The 26,586-nt window shown below is 39.2% G+C and overlaps 1 long non-coding RNA gene across 1 annotated transcript in view; it reads right to left on the bottom strand.

Annotated features, from left to right (window-relative positions):
• The window catches only part of LOC147344299 (uncharacterized), a 51,056-nt gene extending 29,543 nt beyond the window's left edge, over positions 1-21,513 (bottom strand). Inside the window, exon 1 of the long non-coding RNA XR_015155568.1 lies at positions 21,267-21,513. This is a non-coding gene — a long non-coding RNA (uncharacterized LOC147344299). The remainder of the gene's footprint in view (positions 1-21,266) is intronic.
• Between the last annotated feature and the right edge of the window lie 5,073 nt (positions 21,514-26,586).

Genomic DNA, 26,586 nt, shown 5'->3' with positions numbered 1-26,586 from the left:
GGGATTGGGGGCAGGAGGAGAAGGGGACAACAGAGGATGAGATGGCTGGATGGCATCACTGACTCGATGGATGTGAGTCTCAGTGAACTCCGGGAGTTGGTGATAGACAGGGAGGCCTGGCGTGCTGCGATTCATGGGGTCGCAAAGAGTCGGACACAACTGAACGACTGATCTGATCTTATCTGAACCAATGACTGAGTAAATCAACTGTACAATTTCACCCAACATGGAATTCTTCTAATAGGTAATCTTTGCTCTTCTGTGCCCTAAGGGCAAATGCTTGGTAAGGCTGTCATATTTTTTCCACTTCCCTGGCCAAATCCTATGCTTCCACATCAGTCCTGTTTGTTCTGTATAGCTAATAGTCCAGTAAAAATCTGGATTTAATAATATTCAGCATATACTTTCTATACAACCTGTCCTGCAAAGACATCTCATAGATTCATATTTCTTAACTTCAAGCCCAAAGCCATTTTCATGATGCCGCTCTCTAAATATTCTGGTCGAGGTATGGTTCAATACAAAAAGCTTAAAATTTTACAAGCTGCTATTTGTTTTATCCCTAGTTTTACAGACTTCCTTGGTCAAGTCTCCTTAATGCCCTACATATTAAGCTCAGTTAAGGGCCATTATTCTCTATTTTTAGTATCTATGTTCTTCATGGCAATATTAGTCAATTCAAACTCATATTTTCCCAATTATTTTATGCTAATGATATTAATAATTTCTCATCTCTAGAAGAGGGCTCAGATGACAGATGAATAGAAGTATTTAAAATACAGGAGATACCATAAATGTCTGCTGTCTTTAGAAATAGTCTCACAAGTTTTGCCAACAGAGTTCTATGATCTGCTAGAAGACTGTAGAGGCAAAGTACTAATCTGCACAGTGTCTTGTTGAATTAAAAAATATTCACAGCCTTAAAGTTGAGAGTTATGTCTTTTTCGATGGGAATTTTTAGGACTTCAAACCTGGGAGACACATCTCCAGTAACCCTGACAGAACTGCTTCAAGGAGGCAACCTGGTTATACAGAAATTATACATAAATTTTGCAACAAAGTGTCAACATTGAAAGATTATTGTTAATGAAAACCAGATATTCCAAATTAAGGAATTTAGTGTTTTTCTGTGTATTGGAATACGCAAGAATCTGGGCCTACTGAAATCATTCCTCTTATGTGCATCTTAGCTATCTGGGGCCAGTATCCTGTGTTTTCACATCCTGAGCTTCCTTGGTGTTCACTTGGAGTGGCTATGGTGGTCTGATAGCTACTAGATCACAGGTATTCTTCTCCTTTTTGAGTGCCCTTCGTTCTGGAGTTTCAGCTTCAGCATCATTCCTTCCAAAGAACACCCAGGGTTGATCCCCTTTAGAATGGACTGGTTGGATCTCCTTGCAGTCCAAGGGACTCTCAAGAGTCTTCTCCAACACCACAGTTCAAAAGCATCAATTCTTCGGTGCTCAGCCTTCTTTACAGTCCAACTCTCACATCCATACATGACTACTGGAAAAACCATAGCTTTGACTAGACGGACCTTTGTTGGCAAAGTAATGTCTCTGCTTTTCAATATGCTATCTAGGTTGGTTATAACTTTTCTTCCAAGGAGTAAGCGTCTTTTAATTTCATGGCTGCAATCAACATCTGCAGCGATTTTGAGGCCCCCCAAAAAAGCCTGACACTGTTTCCACTGTTTCCCCATCTATTTCCCACGAAGTGATGAGACCAGATGCCATGATCTTAGTTTTCTGAATGTTGAGCTTTAAGCCAACTTTTTCACTCTCCTCTTTCACTTTCATCAAGAGACTTTTTAGTTCGTCTTCACTTTCTGCCATAAGGGTGGTGTCATCTGCATATCTGAGGTTATTGATATTTCTCCTGGCAATCTTGATTCCAGTTTGTGCTTCTTCCAGCCCAGCGTTCTGAGGATTCACCAGCTCACATTGCTGCTGCTGCTAAGTCACTTCAGTCGTGTCCAACTCTGTATGACCCCATAGACAGCAGCCAGGCTCCTTGGTCCCTAGGATTCTCCAGGCAAGAATACTGGAGTGGGTTGCCATTTCCTTCTCCACCAGCTCACATTGGAAGGCTGCAATTGCTGAGGACTGTGACATTTTTGTTTATTCATGTGGCAGGAAATATTCGTCAGTCAGATATTGAGTATAACTCTAGGCCAATAAGATTAGACTTGAGACCTCCAGCTGGTGAAGGGCATTTTCTCTTTCCTATGAATTGCACTCTAAATATACACACAGGCAAGGGCAGATTACTATTACATAGGCAACCAGCATCACAGTCAGAAAACCTGCTCAATCCTATCTTTTGCACACTGAATAATCAACTCTATCTGATCCGTGCCAGGGAAATAAAATTTAAGCTTATACACTAGAGCTTATTAGTCCATTTCAATTATCTTGTCTATTCTTAACTAAGGAATTATAGTATACATCAAATGAAATAGTTCATTTCTCAGAAATGTCTCAGAATTGATCATTTTAAGCTGATGTTATTTAAAAAAATTATGGAAAGGACATTTGTCACTTGATAGTAATTATTATACCTAAAATATGGAAATGAATTTTAGAGAGGGGTTTAGAAAGGAATTATCATGAATATTACTTGATCAAAAGGGAAGCATCCAGTCTTATGAGAGAAATACTGCTAACTAGACATGACTTTAAGTGTTCAGAGATATTTTAAGTAGGAGCCAACACATTTTGGGAGGAAGTTTAGTCTACCTGTGTGTATTCGCTAAGCCGCTTCATAGTGTTGGACTCTGCGACGTTATGGACTGTAGCCTGCCAGGCTACTTTGTCCATGGGGATTCTCCAGGCAAGAATACTGGCATGGGTTGCCATTAGTCTATCTGGATTCTCACTAATACCACTGGGAAACATAGAACTTTGATTCTTTGATTTACATGTAAAATTTAACTTCTGATTCTTCTTCCCCTTCCCTCCTTCATCACCACTCAGAACAAGTATTTGAGTTCCACTTGTGTACCAGACATAATGCTAGGTTTCCTTTCCCACCTATCTTTTTTATTGATAGTTTGCTTGAATACATCCTGATAACCACCCAAAGCCATCTTTGCTTCTTGCCTGGACTGGTCTCCTACATGGTCTCTCACATTCTTGCACAATCTGAATCACTCCTCACAGAACACAAAAAGCTTTCTCCCCACATCACAGATCTGACCATGGTAGAGAAGACAGTCTTATGAACTCTTTAATGACTATCCAGAAAGCACCTACGGCATGCTTGTTTTGTGCTAGGTTCTAGGGATGGTACATAGGTAACATATGATCTATTGTTGTCTACCGGGTATTTACATTAGCATTCACCTCTCCACTGAACTGGAGGTTCTGTTCAGAGGAGTAAAAAGTAAGAAAAAAGTCGTTTTAAGGCTTTTTCTTAAGGCCATTTTAAGACCATTTCAATTCAGATTGAAAAGGAAAATACTACTGCCAAACTAATTGTTTAGGATATGGTGGAACCAGATTTCTCACAAAGTGCCAGTGGAATTCAAGATGGTTCAACCTCTTTGGAAAACAGATAACTTCTTTAAAAAAATACATAGAGAATGTAAATGAAAAACATTGCCTGCCATATTAGTAAACAAAGGATGTTGCAGGCATCAAGCCATCGTGTTATGCCTGCCCTGATGATAAGCCCTGAGAGAACTTAGGATAAAATATAATCCTGCTATCAATTTATCACACAACAGTCACCCTCTCCCCCATGGTGCACCCTAAGAAAATGCAGGACAAGAAAACACAGGGTATTGGCTCCAGGCAGCTGAGGTGCATATGAAAGGAGTGATTTTAATGAGCCTAGGCTTTTGCATCTTCCCATATTCTGAAACATGCTAAATTCGTTACCTTGAGATAATCTGGTTTTCCTTAATTAACAGTCATCTTCTGAAGTTCTGACCACCTTCATCTTTGTTGAAAAATCTATATATCCTGACTCCCCACCATTCCAATAGCAATCAGAGTTATTGGAGATGCTATGTCCCAAACTTATGTCCTCAGTTTTGTCCACTGAATAACATAACTCAAATTTTAGGTTGGGTCTTTTTTTTTTTTTTTTTTAATTTCAGTTGACAACACCTTGTGATCCAGCAATTCTACTCCCAGATTATCACTTAAGAATGAAAGCATATCCATACAGAGTCTTATATATGAACTTCATAGCAGCATTACAGGAAACCAAAATGCCAAAATCTACTTGATAAAAAATGCAGAGAAAGCCTTTGACAAAATTCAATACGCATTTATGATAAAAACCCTCCAGAAAGCAGGCATAGAAGGAACATACCTCAACATAATAAAAGCCATATATGATAAACCCACAGCAAACATTATCCTCAATGGTGAAAAATTGAAAGCATTTCCCCTAAAGTCAGGAAAAAAGACAAGGGTGCCCACTCTCACCACTACTATTCAACACAGTTTTGGAAGTTTTAGCCACAGCAATCAGAGAAGAAAAAGAAATAAAAGGAATCCATACTGGAAAAGAAGAAGTAAAACTCTCACTGTTTGCAGATGACATGATCCTCTAGATAGAAAACCCTAAAGACACCACCAGAAAATTACTAGAGCTAATCAATGAATATAGTAAAATTGCAGGATATAAAATTAATACACAGAGAAATCCCTTGCATTCCTATATACCAACAATGAGAAAAAAGAAAGAAATTAAGGAAACAATTTCATTCATTTTGACACAAAAAGAATAAAATACTTAGGAATCAGTTCAGTTCAGTTCAGTCGCTCAGTCGTGTCTGACTCTTTGCGACCCCATGAATCGCAACACGCTAGGCTTCCCTGTCCATCACTAACTCCTGGAGTTCACTCAGACTCAAGTCCATCGAGTCAGTGATGCCATCCAGCCATCTCATCCTCTGTCATCCCCTTCTCCTCCTGCCCCCAATTCCTCCCAGCATCAGAGTCTTTTCCAATGAGTCAACTCTTTGCATGAGGTGGCCTGTACTTAGGAATAAATCTACCTAAAGAAACAAAAGACCTATATAGAGAAAACTATAAAATATTGATGAAAGAAGTAAAAGATGACACAGATAGATGGAGAAATATACCATGTTCATGGATTGGAAGAATCAACATAGTGAAAATGTGTATACTACCCAAAGCAATCTATAGATTCAATGCAATCCATATCAAGCTACCAACAGCATTTTTCACAGGACTAGAAAAAAATAATTTCACAATTTGTATGGAAACACAAAAATCCTCAAATAGCCAAAATAATCTTGAGAACGAAGAATGGAACTGGAGGAATCAAACCTGCCTGACTTCAGACTATACTACAAAGCTACAGTCATCAAGACAGTATGGTACTGGCACAAAGACAGAAATATAGATCAATGGAACAAAATAGAAAGCCCAGAGATAAATCCATACACCTATGGACACCTTATCTCTGATAAAGAAGGCAAGAATATAAAATGGAGAAAAGACAATCTCTTTAACAAGTGGTGCCGGGAAAACTGGTCAACCACCTATAAAAGAATGAAACTAGAACACTTTCTAACACCATACACAAAAATAAACTCAAAATGGATTAAAGATCTAAATGTAAGACCAGAAAATATAAAACTCCTAGAGGAAAACATAGGCAAAATACTCTGACATAAATCACAGAAGGATCCTCTAAGACCCACCTCCCAAAATAATGGAAATAAAAGCAAAAATAAACAAATGGGACCTAATTAAACTTAAAAGCTTTTGCACAATGAAGGAAATTATAGGCAAGGCGAAAAGACAGCCTTCAGAATGAGAGAAAACAATAGTAAATGAAGCAACTGACAAAGAATGAATTTCAAAAATATATAAGGAGCTCGTGCAGCTCAATACCAGAAAAATAAATGACCCAATCAAAAAATGGGCCAAAGAACTAAACAGACATTTCCAAAGAAGACATACAGCTGGCTAACAAACACATGAAAAGATGTTCAACATCACTCATTATCAGAGAAATGCAAATCAAAACTACAATGAGGTACCATCTCACACAGATCAGAATGGCTGCTATCAAAAAGTCTATAAACAATAAATGCTGGAGAGGGTGTGGAGAAAAGGGAACCTCTTACACTGTTGGTGGGAATGCAAACTAGTACAGCACTATGGAGAACAGTGTGGAGACTCCTTAAAAAACTGGAAATAGAACTCCCATACGACCTAGAATTCCACTGTTGGGCATACACACCAAGGAAACCACAATTGAAAGAGACACGTGTATACCTTAATGCTCATCACAGCACTGTTTACAATAGCTAGGACATGGAAGCAACCTAGATGTCCATCAGCAAATGAATGGATAAAGAAAGCTGTGGTACATATACACAACGGAATATTACTCAGCTATTAAAAAGAATGCATTTGAATCAGTTCTAATGAGGTGGATGAAACTGGAGACTATTATACAGAGTGAATAGGTCAGAAAGAAAAACACCAATACAGTATATTAACACATACATATGGAATTTAGCAAGATAGAAATCATGACCCTATATGCAAGACAGCAAAAGAGAAACAGATATAAAGAACAGACTTTTGTAACCTGTTGGAGAAGGCGAGAGTGGGATGATTTGAGAGAATAACATTGAAACATGCATATTACCATATGTGAAACAGATTACCAGTCCAAGCTTGATGCATGAAACAGGGCACTCAAAGCCAGTGCACTGGGACAACCCTGAGGGATAGGATGGGGAGTGAGGTGGAAGGGGGATCAGAATGGGGGACACATGTACACCCATGGCTGATTTATGTCAATCTATGGCAAAAACCACTACAATATTGTAAAGTAATTAGCCTCCAATTAAAATAAATAAACTAATTTTTAAAAAAATGAACAGTAGATATAAATCTCAAAAATAATAATGTTGAGTTGAAGCATGACCAAAAAAAAATCACATTTTATGGAAAATTCTATAAAATGTATTCTATTCCATTATGAAAAAAATCATATTAGTTGGTTATTGGGAAATAGAAAGTGTGAATAGAGAGGGTCAAGACTGATGAACTACAAGTGGTTACAAATCAACTCTTGAAAGTTATAAATAAGTGCATTATGTTAATGGTGATGGTTCCATAGGTGCATACATATGTCAAAGTTAAATTGTATATGTAAATATGTGCCATGTGTGTCACACCTCAAAGTTGTTAGTAGTTTATCATAAAGTAAGGATGAGTATTGCTAGAAGGGAAATTTCCTCTTAAAAAAAAACACATTGTTCTGAACATTTCCAATGCGATTTTAGTGCTCTGGCTCTTAAGTCTTGATAAGTGTCATTGTAATAACCATGCCTTCTGTTTTCTCTATTCAAATGCTTGGACATGTGGAGTTTTGTTGACCCAGGAAGAATTCCTCCTCCAAGGGCTACCGAAATTCCTGCTGCTACTGCCGCTGCAAAGTCACTTCAGTCATGTCCGACTCTGTGCGACCCCATAGACGGCAGCCCACCAGGCTCCCCCGTCCCTGGGACTCTCCAGGCAAGAACACTGGAGTGGGTTGCCATTTCCTTCTCCAATGCATGAAAGTGAAAAAATAAAATGAAGTCGCTCAGTCATGTCCGACTCCTAGCGACCCCATGGACTGCAGCCCACCAGGCCCCTCTGTTCATGGGATTTTCCAGGCAAGAGTACTGGAGTGGGGTGCCATTGCCTTCTCTGAAAATCCTAGAGATGGTAAGTAGTCTGCCCAGTGCCAGTACTTTTCAAATGCAAACAAACTAGTCAAGGGCCTGTACTCATAGCCACCTCCTTGATGGTGCTCTCTCACTGAGCCACTATCTACCTGCCCAGTTAGCTCCAGGACCAGCTATCAGACAACTAGGGACAGCTTCTCTGCCCCAGAACACTGTGAAATTATACAGACTATTCAGTTCTAAAGTTGTTAATTCTGTTTTATCATTTTTTCCCAAAGAACCTACAAGGAAGGCTTTTGTCCACAGGTACCACCCTTTCTTTACCACCAGGTCATGGCATATTCCCTCCTCTTTGGAACACTGAATAGAAAAGCCTTTTCTGTGTTACTCATCTCATCTGTGGGTCTTACCGTATTATTCAAGTAATAAAATCTATCAAAGATAGTCATCTTAATTTTGTTAGTCTTCAATTTCCAACAGAAATATTTATACTGGTTTTCAATATGGATAACCTGTCTAGTTAATGGTATCTCATGAATTAAACTTAAAAAATGGCATATTAACAATTTTAAATTAACTAATGTCACCAAATGATATTTGGTAGTAAAAGTGATGTATGCATGAAATATTAAGTGATTCTTTAAAACAGCCTCCCAAAATAACAGAATAGTAATCATGCTGTCAAAGAATACATAACTTTTTTTTTGGAGACCTTTATAGCCCTTGATTTTGGTTTCACAGGCTTACATCCAAACTGAAGATTCACCACCTCTCCTCTAACTGTACTACAGCAGCCAGTTTTATAAAAGACAAAGTCTGAAAACCATTTGTCAGAAGATCATTAGTGAATTAGGTGCACAGTTATTAGAATAGCTTAGATGCCTGGGTGGAGAGGTACCCACAAAGGAGTAACTTTTTGGAACTTTGGAGTGTGGTCAGCTGTTTTAGAATACATACCTTACCCTTAGTGGGAAAAAAAAAAAAAAAGAATCACCAGTAGTTAAAGTATGTTCTTTCCAAATTAATTTTGTACTTATTTGGAGCTTAAAGGAAAAACTACTCTGAATATGTGGAATTTGACCTTTTTGTACCAATTTTTAGGGTTTGCATTTTCATGAATTAAATATAGAGCACACATTATTCAAATTCAATGGCTCTTTAAATGTCTGAGTGACCTCCTCTCAACTACAGACATTTCACACATAAATCATGAGACACACGTGGTGATCTAGTGCTTAGCACCAGGGTTTAAAATCCTTTCTGACTCCTTTTCTTGGTTCTAATACTTGTGTTTCTATAGGATGGTGTGGTTAGTCTACAAGTGTTCACTTCTGGCCAATATTGCCAATCTGATGGAATTCAGAAGCACATAGAATTGATGCTAGATCCTGGGGAAATATGCAGAAAGCATATAACCTATTCCAGGTCTCAGAGTGCTTAGATGAACACTAGAGAAGTCAATGGCACCCCACTCCAGTACTCTTGCCTGGAAAATCCCATGGACGGAGGGGCCTGGTGGGCTGCAATCCATGGGGTAGCTAATGGTCGGACACGACTGAGCGACTTCACTTTCACTTTTCACTCTCATGCATTGGAGAAGGAAATGGCAACCCACTCCAGTGTTCTTGCCTGGAGAATCCCAGGGATGGCGGAGCCTGGTGGGCTGCCATCTATGGAGTCTCACAGAGTTGGCCATGACTGAAGCGACTTAGCAGCAGCAGCAGCTTGACTAGAGGCCTTGGGCAGTTTGACTACTACCTTTCAGTCAAATCTGGTTTTCCTGTCCACGGCATAACCTTGTGAAGATCAAATGCAATTTTCTATGTAAAGTGCTCAGTACAGAATCTGTTCAAATATAAAATTTTACTCAAAACCATAAGCACCACACGCAGCCTCCTATTTCAATGACAACCCTATCAGGAAAGGACATCATTCTGTATAAAATTAGGTTGGCCTATAGAAGCAGAAGCCAGATGGTGGGAGAAGACTCAAACCATAGTTAAGGGGGAAAGTTGTCATCATGGTCAAAGTGTGTTGAGACCTCCACAGGACAGGGAAAAAAGAGAACCAAAATATTTAACAATTTATAAACCCTTGAAAAACTTGGAGATAGTTCTACTTTCCAATTCTGATAAATTACACTAAGACTGTGAACCATATTAGAATATTGAGAGACAAGCTTACACGGAGTTGGCAGCTCCATGGAAGCTTGTTGGCAGCCAGTTACAGAGTCATGCTAAACTAAATGAGTTTAAGACATTACTTTGTTTCAGGAAAGTAAAAGATACATGATGTGTATTGTTTAGAATAATAGCAACAGGGTCAATTCTAGGCCTAACATTCTAAGAGGTTACATATTAAATGCTAGTGAAAGTTATAGAAACCTGACCACAAGAGAAACAATTGAGAAATCTAGAGATATTATGCAGATGATTTATAGGGAACAAATGAGGCCAAACTTAAAGTGTAATAGTTGTATGAAATAGATGCTTAATTATACAATTTAAATAGTAATGTTAACAGCTGCTAATACATATATATTAATAGTATTTACTATGTGCCAGGCTTCCTAATGGATGATTTCTACATTTTAAGTAATTAAAGATTTTTAAGCTAGAACAGGATATAGCTTCAGCATGGGTACACAGCAATAACTATAAAAGTGCAGCATAGCTTGTAAGAGGGGTTCAGAGACAAGAAGACTAAAGAGGTATGCACGTATTGGTCCACAGTTTTGTGCTTAATGTGAATAGACAAATGGAGAGCTTAGAGCTATCTTCTTCAGTTACTTGTCAGCAACATCACCACCGCCATCACTGGCATCATGACACCATCCTCATCACCACTACCATTAATATTTTCTGAGTACCTATTTTGTGCTGGACACATCTAATACACACCACAAAGTTGGTTAGAACTGTCTCTCCCCCTATATGAATGTCACAAATAATGTTCAGACTAAATAATTAGTTTTTCCAACTTCACAAAAATAAGTAGAAAAATAAAATCAGGATTTGTGTCCATATTGGCATACTTAAGATTTCACAGATTTCCCCTATACATGACCTGACTTATAAAGCAAGTGTAAAGATGGAACTATCATCTCTGTTTTTTCTTTAGAGGCACCTGTTACTAGAAATAGACAAGATTAGTATGCGTGAGTCTAAGAAAAAGCCTTTGTAGGGACTCAGCTCTCCAATGAGAGAGTACTCAGTCTTTCCATCTGTGTCACCAGGATCTCAGGTCTGCTAGTCACAGCTGCAGCAAAATGGGAAACCAGAGCTGCTCTGCTTTTTTGTAGGCTATAGAATGAATGCTCCAGAGAAATATTTGTTGTTATTGTTCAGTTAGTTAACTTGTGTCTAACTCTGTGACCCCGTATACCACAGCACATTAGGCTCCTTTATCCATACTGTCTTCTGGAGTTTGCTCAAATTCATGTCCACCGAGTCCATGATGCAGTCTAACAACAAAAACAAACTCAACAGTCAATAAAATCATGCATATGGGAGCTCAAGAGAACTGAATTCACAAGGCAACATGATAGACAGATATCCAAAAAGCAATAAGCCCCAAAAAGAGATGTAAGGTGCAAATCACTTCACCTCTGGCAGCAAAGCAGGGCTAAATTATGGCCAACATATAAGTGGGTAAAAATAAGAGACATATAAATTAATAAACAGAAGCCTCAATAGAGACGAGAGGCCAGAAGGGAGAACACACATACCTTGTGAATGTAGCAGAGTTCCAACCATAAGAAGACTCTTCTTTCCTGGCAAGGACTCAGACAATGAAAAGTCATGGGCTCTGTTTATTGGAGCCCTCCCAACTTTCTTTTCCTTCCTGTAAATGGGTTCTCCTTCCTTTGCCCTGACTGACTAGCCATAATTACAAACCTCTGGTTGTAATTCTCTGCTGATCTCAAATAAACCCATTTTCGCTAGAGAAATATCTAGCAGTCTGTTTCAGATCAACATCAATTTCCAAAGTCTTCTCCATTTCTAATTGGCTTTCCCAAAACAATTATGAACATAGACCATAGTCAAGCACTTAATTTCTTTTCAGTTATTTAGTGTTCTATGCCTTATTTCAAAATAGCTTCTAGTTTGAAAGCAAAACAGTCTTCTTTTACATCCTACTTTTATAATTTAAGACTAGATACTCTAAACTTTGGGGAAATAGCTTCAAGAACACTGGCCATTGAATATTTGCTTTATTCTCTTAAAAGAGGCAAGAATTCCAAAGTTAAATAGACACAAGTTTATGTGGTTACTGCCATGTATTCTATGTCTTTACATAAAGACTAAATGAGTAACTTCATTGTTTTTTATGTACCTTTTAAGGTTAATATCAGACACCATGGATCTAACATAGCACATGGGTATAACACACCAATTGTTTCCAAACAGATCAGTGGTCACAAAAGCAAGCATTCAGTCACTCCCTTCCACTCTTTTCCTTGGCAGACATTCAATCATTCACAGCATATCCCACCCCACACCTCTCCCCAAACCCTGCCCCTCCCCAAAGCCAGGGGAAGACTCAGATTCCTCTCACAGATTCATGCAAATACTGCCAACTTATAGAAACTGGCAAGTGGCTTATAACCTCTTTAACATCCTTGAGTCTAACTAGAATAACAATGAAGCAAATAGCTGAAAAGCATGAAAATACTAAATACATGTTGGAAAATGGCTAGAGATCAGGAATGGCTTCCCAATTGAGTTGATATGACAGGAGACAGATGATTATGTCAAAGTTCAATGAAATGAAAATTCTGTTTACAGAAGAAGTGTACATGGGTAGTAAAGAGAGAAAGAATCAGAGAAGCCAGATAATAAATATCTTTGAAAAATGGCATGAAGTTCAAATTATTTGACCCAGAGGATTTTAAGGGGAATGGATAAAACATGTTTTCAGGAAAAAAAAGTAAGTTTCATGTTTAGAATTAAACATTTATAATCATTTAGAAGATAAATTTGACAAGGTAAGACCAATTCAAAACTATTGTAGGAACATAGGTAAGAGGTAATTGGTGTATTCCACAGTGGGAATGGGAAGAACTAAGGTGATTACCACTGGGAATGCCAAGTAGGTCATGTTTAGAAATAATGACATATATCTAAATATTAAGAAGTGTTTCTCAATATTTTGTTGTCTATATTCCCAGCTCCTTCTCATCCCACGAGATTCTTAAACCAAATCATACTTATCTTTTCATCTATAAATATTTAAGTATTTTCTAAAAGAATTTTTTCAAACATAACCATTATTACAACTGAAAAATACTGACAATTTCCTAGTATCACTTAACATCCAGTCATTGTTCAGAGTCTCCAATATTATCTTTTTTAAACAGTTAATTTTTAAACCAGGAACCAAACAAGGCTCCCTTTTGCATGTGGTTAACATATCTCTAAGTCTTGGTGATAATTTACCCCTTCCATTTAAGATACTAAAAGGAGACAGAATTGGAGACCAATGGAGGAGGTATGTACAAGTTGTGCCCTCCAGTTGACCTAAACTGGACTCAGGCAACTACAGGCTCATCCCCACCTCTTTGTCCTTGCAATAGGCATGCTGCCTACACCAATCCCATACTAGAAGCTAGTTCAAGGACACAGCCTTGAGAGAATAAGGTATTGACAAGATCACCTAGACTAAATAGGTGTCTGAACCAAGTTAAGGATTCTGTATAAGCTTTTAAGACTCTGGTGGGCTGTTGAAGATATGATCCAGTAATTTTGTAGCCACCCAGGGCAAGCCAAATAAATTCCTTTGATGAACCCTGCCATCTATTTCGGAGAAGGCAATGCCACCCACCTTCAGTACTCCTGCCTGGAAAATCCCATGGACGGAGGAGCCTGGTAGGCTGCAGTCCATGGGATCGAGAAGAGTCGGACACGACTGAGCGACTTCACTTTCACTTTTCACTTTCATGCATTGGAGAAGGAAATGGCAACCCACTCCAGTGTTCTTGCCTGGAGAATCCCAGGGACGGGGAAGCCTGGTGGGCTGCCGTCTATGGGGTCGCACAGAGTCGGACATGACTGAAGCGACTTAGCAGCAGCAGCAGCCATCTACTTATCTGCCATGGCCTGTCACTTTGTTCAGTCTTTCAGATTTCACCTGAGAAACTCCCAAGGTTGTGACTTATTACCTTTGGATAATAAGGAGAAGGAAGCATAGATTAATCCATAGACAATAAGAATATAAAAGTTTTATTTGAACAGAAATGAGACTACAGCCTGGGAAACGCAGATTCAAGAGGCACTTGAATTGTGTTCTACTGGACTATGAAAAGAGAGAGGTTTATAAACCACAAGGGTACAGTTAGTTACAGGAGTTGTTTAACAATTATAGTTGGAGCAAGCAAGAACTAAGGGTGCTTGTTAAGCAAGGACTGGGGGGGGGGTGGTCTGAAATTGTTGCGTAAAGTTAACTTGAGACCATAAAGTTATGGCTGGCAGCTGCTAGCAAGATACTGTTTTGGGAATGGTTGGTCATGTCCTCAAGTTTGAGAGAGTACAGAAAACTGGAATTCTTAGAAATGCAACAATGGACCTGAAAGCACATTCCCAGTGTATCCAGCTCCATTCTCAATGCCTAAACCACAGTTACTGCATTTTGAATCATAAGTGCATCCTTTTAGTGGTTAAAGCAGATGTACAATGTCTGTTTGATGGGCCATAAGACATGCCGTTTTAGTTAACAAAGTTCAAGCCAAATCCAGCATAAACCGGAATGAATTCCCCATATCTCAATACATGAAAATTTTTTCCATCAGAAGAATGTCTGGATTCATGGATTTTATCAGGTTAGATGATAATGCCATTTGTTGACAGAGAAACCACTGGAGAAGTGAAAACTTGTATAAGAATAGAAACAATTGCAGTTGATGTTTTCTGACCATGGCTGTGTGGCAAATAAGTGCCATAGTAGGGTAAGTATTACCAATGTATAGCTCAGGAGGTAGATATCAGTTTTTAGTTTTGTAATCCTGCTAAGGCTGAAACTCCAGTACTTTGGCCACCTCATGCGAAGAGTTGACTCATTGGAAAAGACTCTGATGCTGGGAGGGATTGGGGGAAGGAGGAGAAGGGAACGACAGTGGATGAGATGGCTGGATGGCATCACTGACTCAATGGACGTGAGTCTGGGTGAACTCCAGGAGTTGGTGATGGACAGGGAGGCCTGGCATGCTGCGATTCATGGGGTCGCAAAGAGTCGGACACGACTGAGCGACTGAACTGAACTGAATCCTGAGTCATGAGTTGAGCTTCCCTTATAGCTCAGTCAGGGAAGAATCTGCCTGCAATGCAGGAGACCTGGGTCTAGAAGATCCCCTGAAGAAGGAAATGGCAATGCACTCCAGTATTCTTGCCTGAAAAATCCCGTGGACAGAGGAGGCTGGTAGGCTACAGTCTATGGGGTTGCAAATAGTCAGACACAACTTAGCTACTAAACAAACAACACAGAAAGTCTTGGTTGAAATATTTTAAGAACAAATATGGAGCCATGAAATTCAGCCATATAAACAGAATGCTGTGATAGAAAGACAAATAATGGATTTTTATTAACAAAGTCTGAAAAGGCCTCTTAAGAGGTTAGAAGCTGTCCTCTAAAAACAGGAACTGATAATATGGACAGAGGGGAAGACATCCAGGCCCACATATGGAAGTAATTGTGCCAATGAAGAGAAAGTAAAAAAAATAGCATGTGTTTGGTGGTTCCCCCAAGCAGGTAACAATAGGAATTTGATGTAATGATTAAAAGTTTCTTTACAAGCCAAATAGGAATCTAGTATAAATACTATAGTCACCATCTGCCACCATATGCAAGAATATATCTTAATCCTTTCTGACCAAGTTCATTCATCTAGAGAATTCAAGGCATGCTTCTCTAAAGGCCATTCTGAGTTTCCTTCCATCAACGTAATCCCAACCTTATCCAGCATACCCTAGAGAGTAGCAGTGAATTGTTACAAATTTTTTTTTTATGCCATATACTTGTCTAAAACTAGATGTTAGTATTTCAAAGTCTATCTTAAGAGGGAAGTGTTAAAACTGTTTTAATTACTTAAATATAATTAAGAATATCCTTCTAATTCTAAATTCCTAGAATTTCTCAACAGGGACTCTTACAATGTTATAGTTTCCCAAGTTGTTACAGAAATAAGACCACTTACTCAGCCATGGAACATTTTGAAATTATGATTAGTGATCAATTGCTTCTAATCATAACTGAGTCTCTCCTCTTGATTAGAGGGTCCTTTTCTTCCTCTTCTGCTACTAATATGAATATCATATCATATGCATTCAAACCAGGCTGATGGACAAGGTTTGAGATTGTCTAAAATAAAAGTTGGCAACTGATGCTCAGGGGACCAAATCTGGTTCTGAGGAGAGCTTCACAGGTTCACAGAAGTAGCCTTCTTAGTATTTAACTTTTTTTTAAAGTGGCCAAAATTTAAAGATTAGGAGATTCAAATAAAAAGTTTTGGATGTTTATTAAAAATACAAATATTGAGCCTACATTTTCCCATATTAACAATCAGCTGTAGATAATAAGAGGCCAACTATTGTACGAAAGTGAAAGAAAGTGAAAGTCATTCAGTTGTGTTCAACTCTTTGCAACCCCGTGGCCTATACAGTCCATGGAATTCTCCAGGCAAGAATACTGGATTGGGTAGCCTATCCCTTCTCCAGGGGAGCTTCCCAACCCAGGAATCAAACCCAGGTCTCCCAAATATCAGGCAGATTCTTTACCAGATGATCCATCAGGGAATCCCAAGAATACTAGAGTGGGTAACCTATCCCTTCTCCAGTGGGTCTTCCCACCCCAAGAATTGAACCTGGGTCTCTTACATTACAGGTAGATTCTTTACCAGCTGAGCTACCAGGGAATCAGTATTGTATATGGAAGAACAAATCAGACTCCATTATTAGATCTGTTCACTTTTACTTTAACTTCTGTGCTTTACTGCCTGTGCTGTACATCTTTTGTAAAATAATATTGCCTGTAACCAGAAAGAGCTCCAAAGCCAATGTTTCCATATTTTTGGCCTCACTATGCATTTGGCACAGAAACTTGCTGTTGGTAACTCTACCCCTGTTAAAGTACAGTACAAAATTGAGACTAAACAAATTCTGAGCAGTGAAACCATTTAAGCCATGTAAGCAAATCTAGTTTTAGCTTATTTCATGAACATAAGTGCAACTTAGGTTATTTCTTGCAAATGCCTCTGATATTCAAGAAATAAATTTAATTCATCTTTCTAAAATAGTATAAGATAAATAATTTTTAACCATTCTTCTGCTATCTAGAAACCCCAACTGTAATTTCCAGTCATTGCAAAGGTTAAGGGAATCTTTCATTTTCACTTTATAAGCCATCCTGTAACTTTATGCCTCTGAGCTTCATATCAGTCTGGAATGTGAAGACATCCAGTTCAAACTGTTCTACGAGTGGACAACAAGTGCTATTTTACCAATCTGGTTTTGATTTTTATCATTTCTGGATTTGACACCCTTTAGAGTATACTTTCAAGTTTTCATAACTGCTACTACTTCTGATTACTTCTCAACTTTGAAGCCAAGATATGGTTTTCATCTTATAAAGCTGTTACACTTAAATTCAAGAACAGGCATACCCTGAAGATATCAAACACTTGGTTCCAGACAACTGCAATAAATCAAATATTGCAACAAAGTGAGTAATATAAATTTTTGGTTTCCCACTACTTAAGAGTTTACATTAAACTGCAGTTTAAGTGTACAGTAGCATTATGTCTAAACCAATATACATATCTTATTTTAGAAAGCACCACATTGTTTTAAAAATGCTTAAATAGTAACAAACATCACATCTCCAAACAAATATAATTTTTGAAATACTGTGAGAATTGACAGTTCTCGCAAAAAATGTGCCACAGACACCAAGCAAGCAAATGCTGTTGGAAAAATTACACCAATAGAATTGCTTGATACAGGGTTGCCACAAAACTTCAATTTGTAAGTTATACTCTATCTTCATACTGCGATAAAATGAGATATCCTGTAGTTTTAAAAGCAAAGTAAAATATTTGATTTATGTCTCCAGCAAAAGTGTGAGCATTAAGATAGACCAAGAGAATAAAATGTTTATGAATAAGATCTTTATAATGATGAACCAAGAGACCAGACTTTTCTGTAGCAGTTAAGACTATGCCTATGTGCTTAAATGTACAAAGCAAACATGAGTATGTTGGGGGCAGGGAGAAAGGAAACAATCCTGGTTTATAAGTTTACTTTATCATTAAGGGTCCAAGAAAAAAAAAAAAAAAACATGCTCTTTTAGGCAGAGTGTTGCTGCTGCTGCTGCTAAGTCACGTCAGTGGTGGCCAACTCTGTGCGACCCCATAGACGGCAGCCCACCAGGCTCCCCCGTCCCTGGGATTCTCCAGGCAAGAACACTGGAGTGGGTTGCCATTTCCTTCTCCAATGCATGAAAGTGAAAAGTGAAAGTGAAGTTGCTCAGTCGTGTCCGACTCTTAGCGACCCCATGGTCTGCAGCCTACCAGGCTCCTCCATCCATGGGATTTGCCAGGCAATAGTATTGGAGTAGGGTGCCATTGCCTTCTTCGAGGCAGAGTGTTACTATTTAGTTATTGACGAATTGAAGAGACAGGACATGGCAAGATAAATATTACATATTAATGCATATGAGTGGAATCGAGAAAAAAATTACATAGATGAACTCATTTTCAAAGAATAAACAGAGATACAATCATAGAAGACAAATGTATGGATACCAAGAGGTGGGATGGATTGAGAGAGTTGGATTGATATATACACAGTACTATGTATAGAATAGAGAACTAATGAGAACATACTCTATGGCACAGGAAACTCTATCCAGTGCTCTTTTGTGACCTAAATGAGAAGGAAATCCAAAAAAGAGGGGATATATGCGGATGAATATGCTGATTCACTTTGCTGTACACAGAAACTAACACACCATTGTAAAGCAACTGTACTTCAATTAAAACGCATACGTACACACAAAACAGCTACCAAAACAAGCTACCAACCCAAAGCCTGAGGAACAATGAGAAGAGACTGGAATTATTTAAATTTTAAAATTCATAGTCCTGCAGAAAAGAAATTCAGACCTGTGAGAAGAGGTTACTCCTTGAAAGTGTTGGTTTCTCAAAGCTGAAGTGCCCCACTTGGCCAGGATGTGGAACTCTGAAGAGGTACTAGCAGGAGGGTGCTGGAGTCTGAGGGATCCAAAGAAACTAGTTATGCAACCCATGGGAAAGCTCTGTGGGATCAACTACTGACACTTTAACCTGTCACCACCAGAGTGAAGAAACTGCTGGGGTGTTGCTAACAGGATAGGAAGTTGAAAAAGACAAGAAGCAAAAGGATAATAAGAAGCAAAACAGAGAAAACCCTTTTTACATCAGCTTTCCAGGCCCTTATTACTATTCCCTACCAGATTTAACAGGAATCAGCTGGCAAACCAGAGCGATGGTATGGGTTCAGCTCCAGCTCAGAGATAATACTCTACTAACTAGCAGTTGCCTGACTAGAAATCACTAGTGTTTTGATCTACAAAGTTTTTTCAAGTATGCATGTCATTTAGTATTTTTGATCTTCGCAGAGCAGACATGAGAACGAACATCCATTATGCACAGGAAGGAACTGGTTTACATATCCAACATCATATGGGTGGAAGAGTCAGCATTAGAACCTAGAAACTCATTTCATTGTTCGAGTAATCAAAAGATGCAAATCCAACAGGCAATTGGATTCTTAAGGCTAATTGATCCTGTGAATCTCACTCTTCTGCAACAACAGAAAGCTGCATGCTTGGAAGGCCCTAAATCACAAATGGTGACCACCTGCTGACCTTCTAAATTAAAATTTTCAGCTGAAGATATGGGACATGGATGAGCAATTGTCTACAATTTACTGAAACAATTATCAGTTCAGTTCGGTTGCTCAGTCGTTTTCAACTCTTTGCCATCCCATGGACTGCAGCACGCCAGGCCTCCCTGTCCATCACCAACTCCCGGAGTTTACCCAAACTCATGTCCATTGAGTTGGTGATGCCATCCAACCATCTTCATCCTCTGTCATCCCTTCTCCTCCTGCCCTCAATCTTTCCCAGCATCAGGGCCTTTTCAAATGAGTCAGTTCTTCGCATCAGGTAGCCAAAATATTGGAGTTTCAGCCTCAACATCAGTCCTTCCAATGAACACTCAGGGCTAATCTCCTTTAGGATGGACTGGTTGGATCAATTATATGCCTTTTAAAAACACCTGAAGAATACAATTCAGTTTAGCACCTCAATATCTCTAGGAAAGGCATCACTCTACCCCCACCCTGCTCCCAGTTAAGGGTACAGATTCTAGTTGGTTTAAAGTATTTCCCTCACCCTGCAACTACTATACAGAGTAAATTACTGTGACTTCAGTTAAAAAAAAAACAATTCTTCCTCAGTTAACAGCATTCCTCTTTGCTATTGGCCCAAGACAAACATGATTTAGAAGATATATTTTTTTCCATGACTACTAGGTTAGTGGAAACCAGGAACATCTTTCACATTTGCATTATACAGCTCAGCGCAACCAATTCTAACTGGCAGCAGCCTGGTTTCTACAGAACACTAGTTAGTTAGGTCCTTCATAACTGTTTTTTTTTTTTTTTTTTTTGCGGAGGGGGCAGAAGATGCATTTTGATAATTAAGTTTAGCAAGTATTTACTGTAACTATGGAACTTACCAGTGTCATTACTATTTTAATGTGAACCATGCGGCTTCCTTTATTTATTCTCCAAATTTGTGCGCCAAAATACAGATAGTTTTTAACAGTGTCTGCAGACATTTATGCTAATAGTCCACAAAACAGATTTGGAGAAACACATATTTAAGGAAATAGCATCCCTTGGTCCTATCTCCAACACCCTTATCTAATTCTTATTGAAGATCTGCTCGGAAAGAAAAATCCCACTTACTCTCAAGTCTTTTTTCTTCTTTTTCTTAATTCCCATTTTGCTCCCAACACACACACACACACACACACACACACACAGACACACACACACACACTGCTGTTTAGTTCACAGCTTCAGTTCTCTTACAATAACAAGCAAACAAAAAACAAACACAAAATTACAGACCAAAAATATGCCAAAGAGACCTTCTCAAAATCTCATATTTTTCAGCAGAGTTGTTTCAAAGGGTAAAGGTAATCTCAAAATTCCATAAGAGACCCTCTCAGCTCTTCAAAAATTCATCTTTTCTTCCTATAAACCCAGGGTATTTCTTCCACTCTCTGAAAATGTGCTTGTTGTCTGTGACATGAATGTAGAGAGCGGTCTATAAGGACTGGCATTTACATCACTTTATTTGCAGGCTTTCTTGGCACAGGCCTACCTCAAAGGCAGAAGATATCTGAGGGTGACTATGAGCTTTGCTTTCTGGATGGAAAAGAAAATGAAAACAGAAAAGGAAGCACAGAATTGGCCAAGATAATCACATATTTTCATTCTAAACTGCTTTGTCCTATCACAGGAGATTACAGCTAGAAAGGTCATCCAGCTCTCACCTTGATACAGTGAAGGAAAAGGGTGAGGGAGGGGTGAACTGTCCAGAGCTCACCAGGTAGCATCTAAAGCAAAAGTAAAACTGAGCTCTCCGATACTCTCTCCCCTGGTCCATGCTGTTTAGTCAATTATGAGCTGGGTTAGGCTGGAGTGATTTGCAAGTAGCTGTAATCAATGATGCCCAAGCCTAGTTAATCATCAGATTCACCTGGGTTTTTCTTGCACCTATAGCCTTTCAGATCCCACTCCAAACTTTGTGATAGCTAAATCATGGAGTCTGTTCTTCTATAATCTAAAGTCTGTCCCAATGAGTCTGAAATCATAAATGTTGGATAACTCTGGAAAAGACCATGGAGTTTGAGAATTATAAGATATAACTTCATTGTCCCAGACTTGCTTTTATTCTGTAAGTTAGTGTACGAGGTGGACCTTCCTTGGTGGAGTTAAGGGTATGGTTACTACTTTACACCTAGCTAGACTTTGCTACAGAGAAGGCAATGGCACCCCACTCCAGTACTCTTGCTGGAAAATCCCATGGATGGAGGAGCCTGGAAGGCTGCAGTCCATGGGATCGCTGAGGGTTGGACACGACTGAGTGACTTCACTTTGACTTTTCACTTTCATGCACTGGAGAAGGAAATGGCAACCCACTCCAGTGTTCTTGCCTGGAGAACCCCAGGGATGGGCGAGCCTGGTGGGCTGCCGTGTATGGGGTCGCACAGAGTTGGACACGACTTAAGTGACTTAGCAGCAGCAGCAGCAGACTTTACTAAGTGACCTATGGGAAGTTGCTTAATTGTTTTCAAGTCGTATCTATTATGAAAGCTGATTTAAAATGACCTGTCTCTGGGTTCCTGTCAAAGCCCAATTAATTATTAGAAGAAAAGGTCTTTAACCTTTTAATAAAAATTATTAAAAATTCAATGCTTCTTTTTTTAAACAGCATTTTAAATTTCAACTATGCCAAGATGAAAGAGAAACTTCTATGTAATTAAAAACAAGCAAATAAAGCATAAATTAAAAAAAAACTAAAAGTCTGATTTACACATGGACCCCAAAATAATTGGAAGCAGTATTTGAAACATTTAGAGAAGAAACAGATGCTGCTGCTGCTGCTAAGTCACTTCAGTCGTATCCGACTCTGTGCGACCCCATAGACGGCAGCCCACCAGGCTCCCCCATCCCTGGGGTTCTCCAGGCAAGAACACTGGAGTGGGTTGCCATTTCCTTCTCCAATGCAGGAAAGTGAAAAGTGAAAGTGAAGTCGCTCAGTCGTGTCCGGCTCTTAGCAACCCCATGGACTGCAGCCTACCAGGCTCCTCCATCCATGGGATTTTCCAGGCAAGAGTACTGGAGTGAGGTGCCATTGCCTTCTCCGGAAACAGATACTATGCATTCTAAAATCTATTTCACCCTATGTAGAATAGCGTCTCCTATTTCTTTCTCTTTGTCTGTTGGGCCATATCACCTGTTTTCATGAGAATAAAAGACAAATGACATTTCTAGTACAGATAAAATATATATATATATATATAAAAGACAAACTTTGGGGACATTTACCAACTGGCCAATTATGATTAGAGGTGAACTACTATGGAAGATAAAAATAATATAATTCTAATGAGATCCCTTAAGTATTTGCATGCTTGAAGGGTGCAAATGCTTATACTGATAGAAAAGGGTTTTCAGATCTCACAGACCAAAAGATGCAATTTAAACAGAACAAACCAGTAGCATAAATCTGAATTCTATCACGTCTGTAATTTTTCTTCTCTTTCACTGAACGTTTGTAGAATCTAAACTCTGTTAGGAATTATGCATTTAGAAACAATTCACTTTCCTGCAACTTGGGAGAACAGCTTTCCTCCTGATCACCTCACAAGTCAACATTATTAGTAGCCATCATTATTATCAAGAACAAAATTTCCTTATTGTGGACCCACTCTGTGTGATTAGATGACAGAATCAACCAATACTGAGAAATAGTATAAGTGGTGGTAAGAATATGAGTTCTGACATGACACTTCCTGGAACCAAAGCCTGACTCCATCATCTTACCAGGTATATACATCTGGGCAAGTTACTTAATTTCTCTATGCCTCAGTTTAGTCCTTTGAAAAATGACAGATGTGTTATCTCCAACACTGAATTTTTTTCAAGTTTTTGATCACATACACCATGAGGAATACTCGGCAAACTATAAGTTTGAGTAATGGGTAACCAATAAATGGAAACTTCATAACGAAGAATATAGAAACATAACTCTGGAGTAAATTAAATTAACTCCAGTGAATATAATATTCTAATTTAACCAGATCACTTAACAGACATTTATGGACATTTTTACTATGTGCCAGGCATTGAGCTATAAGATAAAGGTGTTATAGAAAGGAAGATGGCAACTTCTTGCCTCAGAGAGAAACTGATAAAGGTAAGGTGCACATATCAGGGAGCTCCCCAGTGCCAAAATGTTCATAGGAAAGTCTTAATCATGACTGGGAGATGGGTGGGTATCCTTTGATGTCCTTCAGACACTCATATTTGTGGCTTATCTTTCTTTCCATAGGAGTCAAGGACAAACTACCAGAATGGGCTAATAAGATGGAAGAGGTGATTTCTGGCTGCTGCCCTGCCAGATATTCAGAGTATAAACATGGGCAAGCCCCTCTCCCTCTCTCAGATCTCTACTTCCTTCACAGCATCTCTCTAAGACTGGCTGTGACGATTCAGTGAGCTAATTCCTGTGACAAGTACCTTGTGAATTTTCAGAGGCTGTGTCAATGAAAGGGTAGGGAAAATAAGATAAATTTGATAATACCCACTGAGAATCAATTTTGAGCAAAAAGCAGAACAAAAAGCAAACATTCAGCACCCCCTGTCTAGCCCCAAGCTTTCCCTCCTAGCCCCAAGTCTGTCAATACCTCTAATCTCCTTTTTTATTTATGCTGGGCTCTGAGCTAAATGCCTTATGAGTATTATTTCCATTAGCCAGCACAGCTGCCCCATGAACTGGGCACTATCCGTATCCCTCTTTAGAGACCAGAAATCTGATGCCAAGGGCCATCAGGTCCACAGAGGCCCAAACCAGACCTAGAACCCAGCCTAGGTTTCTCTGATGCTAAAACTTGTGTCATAAGCCACTTTCACATTGAATTTCCAAGTTTACATCTCAGGGACCCTGAAGCCAGGGGCCAGCTACCTACATGCTGGTCCTGAGGACCTGGACTTCAGGGTACCCTGCCAGTGCAGCCTTTTTCTCCTGTGTTAACTTCATGGCTTCTAAGTGCCTGCAATTTGCCTTTTTGATTGTCAATATGTTCATATAATAAAACTAGATTAAAGCATCTCCCTGTCATTGAGAGAACAGAAGCACTTATTAAATGGGCCTTTGGTTATTGATGGCCTGTCTTGATGCAGTGGAAGGAGGCATCCAGGAACATTCCACAAGAAACTCCTGACTCTTGACTCAGCCACTAACTTTCCACATTCCCTCAGACAAATAGTTTAACTGTTTTGAGCCTCAGTTTCTTCATCTATAAAAGAGAACACTGCCTGCCATTCCTACTTTCTTGAATTCCTATAGGGATAAAATTAGATAATGCATATGGAATAGGTGTCCCTTGGACTGCAAGGAGATCCAACCAGTCCATTCTGAAGGAGATCAGCCCTGGGATTTCTTTGGAAGGAATGATGCTAAAGCTGAAACGCCAGTACTTTGGCCACCTCATGCGAAGAGTTGACTCATTGGAAAAGACTCTGATGCTGGGAGGGATTAGGGGCAGGAGGAGAAGGGGACGACAGAGGATGAGATGGCTGGATGGCATCACTGACTCCATGGACATGAGTCTGGGTGAACTCCGGGAGTTGGTGATGGACAGGGAGGCCTGGCATGCTGTGATTCATGGGGTCGCAAAGAGTCGGACACGACTGAGCGACTGATCTGATCTGATCTCTGATGGAATAGGTTTATAAGCTTTAAAGTTCTACCATACTAACCATTGCTTTTTAACAGCATCTGTGGTATAATGGAATAATATGGAAAAACTGAACTTGAATTCAAGTCCAGACATGACATTAAAAACTCTAGAATATTATCTAGGATTCTGTTCTATGAACATAATTTTTGTAATCAGATAATAGGGGATATAAAACCTACTTTTTATAGTGGGATTATAAAGTTAGAAATAGAAAAATTGCTTAAAACTGAGCTCAACACATTATTCTAATAAATACTATAACTAACTACTGTTAGCAGTTATGCATATTAATTTTTTTGTAATTATTAAGAAACACAAAGCACAGTATTTGGGCTTATTATGACTTAGAAAATAGACTCAAGATATGTAGATTTCTTTGGGAGGCTGTTAAAATACAACCTATCTTGAGGGGTGAGGGGAGGGTTGGAGAAGACATAGCAGCCTAAGATAAAACCTCCTTTTAGGGATGGAAGGGTTAAGGAGATTGAAAGTATGGCCACTATTACTGACACAGTCTGCTCTGGGCAAGGGTTAGGCCAGCTCCTGCTGTTTCTCTTGGCAGGAAGTGTAGGTCTGCTTTCATCCGGCCTGGCCTTTTCACTCTTGGAAGAGTGGCAACAGCAGCTTTACACTGTGAGGGGCCCTGGTAACCACGTTCTTGGAGCAAGATCAAGACTTTCTTGTGATCTGTGTTGCCCTTTCCTTTGATATGTACCCGGGCCTGAGGCTTGCTGTGATCTGAAGGCCCCTACCCTGCATGGAATGGAGTGAAGATGGCCCTTCACATGCCTGTGGTCCCCTGTACTTCCAGATTCCTGACTCCAAAAAATGATAAGGAACATTGGGTGTTCTGAAAGGGATGAAGTAGCCAAAGAGAAAACAGGTGGACCCACTTAAGAAAACATAGGTTTATGAGTCTTAAATGGATTTGGGGGTCAGACCCATCACTGTCTAGATTTGTATCTTTAGGGCCATTTTTAAAGTCTCTGGGTTTTAGTTTCCTCATCAGTTCAAAGAGGAAAATAATAGCAACCTGTCTTGGTTGTCCCCTCAGGAATTGCCTGAGTTAATGGATAAAGAAATTAGACTAGCAATTAACTCATTTTGTGTGTTCAACTACAATTGCTTTTACTACTGTTTCTTCCCTTTTGCAGATCATAAATGTATGTGGGGACTTTACAGCAAGCTTCTGGCTGCTCTGTGTTGTTCCAAAGAGTTTTCTTTAGCACTGATGTCAGGCAAGAGGATTAGCTAGAAGCTGTGGGGAATACAAAGATGCTTACATGGTGGCTCTGTCTTTAAGTAGCTGCCTAGCCAGCTGGTAAGACAGAGCATAAGCAGAGAG

This window comes from Bos grunniens, chromosome 26 (genome assembly GCF_055505025.1).
Source record: "Bos grunniens cultivar Pamir isolate PY7600 chromosome 26, Bosgru_T2T1.0, whole genome shotgun sequence".
NCBI classification, from domain to species: Eukaryota; Metazoa; Chordata; class Mammalia; order Artiodactyla; family Bovidae; genus Bos; species Bos grunniens.
The sequence above is the reverse complement of the archived record's forward strand: the minus strand, read 5'-3'. Positions and strand labels throughout refer to the sequence as shown.